This window comes from Lolium rigidum, chromosome 1 (genome assembly GCF_022539505.1).
Source record: "Lolium rigidum isolate FL_2022 chromosome 1, APGP_CSIRO_Lrig_0.1, whole genome shotgun sequence".
Lineage (NCBI taxonomy): Eukaryota > Viridiplantae > Streptophyta > Magnoliopsida > Poales > Poaceae > Lolium > Lolium rigidum.
In genome coordinates this window covers 32414320-32417451 of record NC_061508.1, presented here as the reverse complement: position 1 = coordinate 32417451, position 3132 = coordinate 32414320, and the positions used below count along the sequence as shown (strand labels likewise).

The 3132-nt window shown below is 35.8% G+C and overlaps 1 long non-coding RNA gene across 1 annotated transcript; it reads left to right on the top strand.

The window, feature by feature from the left end:
- Nucleotides 1–1986: 1986 nt before the first annotated feature.
- LOC124670665 lies at nt 1987–3132 on the top strand. The gene is made up of 3 exons (XR_006992622.1): nt 1987–2053; nt 2127–2228; nt 2835–3132. It is a non-coding gene; the product is annotated as an uncharacterized LOC124670665 (long non-coding RNA).

The window sequence follows — 3132 nt, the reverse complement described above, 5'->3', positions numbered from 1 at the left end:
AACTAGAAGATTTCCGTGGGTATGTAGGCTTACTAGTACACAAGTCAAATCTGAAATATTATATTCATTTTATCTTACTATTCCATCATTTATCTAGTGAATTTATTGAGGAGGAGAAGAGAAGGTTAAAGAAGTCAACAATAACTGAACCTGCAAAGTTAATTGATGAACGATTCCATGATTGGTTGTACCGCAAGGTTAGTATATATTGTCCACACATCCTGGAATGGTGATATCCCTTCATAACTTGCTCTAAATAAATCAGACTAATCCACAAAACCTACTATTATTATAGGTAATGCTTAATGCTGGTAAGCAACACATCACAGAGAAAATCATGAAGCTAGCTGAGAAGCCTAGTAACTATGGAAAAAGATTTAGTGGGCTATCCATAAATGGATTTACATTCCATACCACTTCTCGTGAGGATAATCGCCAGACCCAAAACAGTGGTGTTGTCAATGTATCTGAAGATGACAATATCAACTATTATGGTCGAATAAAGGATATCATAGAGTTGAACTATAATGGTGCATTTAAGGTCATTTTATTCAAGTATGATTGGTATGATGTCCATCACCAAGCTGGCATGAAGAAATATGACTTTGGTTTTACTTCACTGAATTTTTCACGGCTAATACACACTGGTGACAATTTTCTGGATGATCCATTTGTTTTTTCATCTCAAGTTGAGCAAGTTTTCTATGTTCAAGATGGGAAAAAAGATGGTTGGTATATTCCAGTCAAGGTCAGACCAAGAGATTTGTTTGACATGGGAAGGGAAGAAGATGAAGATCAGAGGGATATGTAGAACCCTCTTGCAAAACTAAATAAATTTCAGCACAAGGAAGCTACGTTTATTTATTATTTCTTTGAGAGAGACATTAGTTGAATACTTTCTAAAGTTTGGGATCCAATTCAGTTGTATTTTTTTAAATTTCTCTTGTACTGGAACATGTACCAGTTGATAATTTAAGTCCACAATAGACATGTTTAATAATAAATCATCATTGGTAGGTTATTTCTCGAGTTCCATCCTTATTACTTATAACTTTACTCTTAACATATTTTTTTGTCTTCCCTAGCACAACACATGGCATCAAGAGCACGTGAATTTGAGAATTTGGAGTTTGTGGAGACCAATTATGCAGATGAAGAACAAGAAATGGAAGCAAATGTTGATCCAGCAAATAATGATGAAAATACTTACATAAACAAGGAGGACTGGCTCAACAACGTCTATGAGCATTGTAATTGCAAGATACAAAATAATTCTCTATTCCATTTTTTGTACACAAACTAATTAATATTCCTATGTATATATGCAGACCCTGATGGCCGCATTAAGAGACGACGTGGACCTACTAAACTGGCCCATCTTTCAAATCTTCCAGAAGGGGTTAGAATTATTGTCAAACTTGACCGCTTCAATGCGCCTATCTCAAAATCTGCTGGACTTCTTGGGTCCTATTTAGGAACTTTAGTGAAGAAGCCACATCTAGCTCCTCTAAATGTTCTTAAGTGGAATGATGACATGTTTAAAGAGATATATCATGATAAATTGCTCGCTGCAGTAACGGTAAAGTTCCCACACTTATGATGTTGCTACTAAATTTGGTTGCATTGATATTATTTTAACTCCATCAAATTTATGTTCTCTGTCACAGAGGAAATTTGCTATTGGCCCAAAATCAAGGGATTGGCTTCTCAACCAGTTAGGTAACAAATGGAGGCAGTACAAGGCAAAGCTAAAGAAAAAACATTATAAGGCTGAGTTGCCTATGGAGCGCGTCATGGAAAATGCTCCTGAAACTGTTGAGGAAACTCAGTGGAATACACTTGTTTCATATTGGTACTCAGAAGAGGCAAAGGTAATGTTATCTGGGTCATTTCAATAGTTGATTAGTAAATTTTCCACACATAGAATATCCTATTAACACATATTGTGATGAATGGCCAGGCAATCAACAACATGAATAAAGATAATTCAAAGAACATCAAGTATCCACACACACTAGGACGAAAAAGTTTTGCTAGGAAGAGGAAGGAAGTGGTAATTATTGATTTCATAATGTTTTTTCTTTTCACTCCTTTCGTTGCATACTTTGAAATTCATATTGTTGCAGGAAGATGCTCTTGGAAGAGAGGTGGATCGAGCAACTTTCTTTGATGAATGCCATAAAACTAAGGATGGTGTGTATGTGAATGCCTTAACAGAGGAAAAAATGGTATTGACTCTACGCTACCAGATAACTATGCATAGTTTGGTATTGTCTCACATTTCTGCAAAACTAATTCTAATAATGGTGGTGAAAGTATGCAAACAGTTGCCCATATATATGTTTTCTTCTGGTTCCATGCTATGCCTTGTGAGATGGTTCCTCCAATCTCATGTGTGCTCTTACTGAACCATGAATCTAGCGTAATTCCCTAATTCCAAAGATTTCTCTGTTTCACATATTGTATTATCGAAACTTAAGCAGAATGATGTGTTATATGCTAGCAAGAATGTGAATATCCAAACTCATTATTAAAAGAAATAATCTTTGATGCTCATTATATTTTTGGCACACTGATGTAGCTAACCTTTATTCTACACGCATACACGTGTGCCATGTTTACTCAAGTATATGACTCATCTTTAAATTGGTGCCTGCATATAGTTTTTACTACACTAATAGTAAACATGCGAATGATTATGCTATATTATTTTCTTGCTGGATCTGATAGTCTTGACACAACTTTTCTATTATCTATTCTTTTCAAGAGCATGTACATGGTTTTTCACTGTTTACTGTTATAAATTGGTTGCCCTCTAATTAAGGTATTTTTAGAATGAGGTATATATGAAATTGGCCGAGAAAAAGTTAGATGGGCATGAACTTACGGAGCAAGATTATGAAAAAGCAATGAAAGAAGCATTTGGGAAGGACCACCCTGGTCGTGTTCGTGGAATGGGCCCAACAATTACCGCATCAAAATATTTTGGTGGGAGGTTTTCCAGTTTGTCAAGAGATGAAGCAGGAACAAGCACTAGTAGCACACAGGATGGGCTCATGAAATTTGTGTTATCCTATCTCGCTGAGAAATACCCAGAAGATGACCTTCTTTCGCGTATACCACCACATCTTA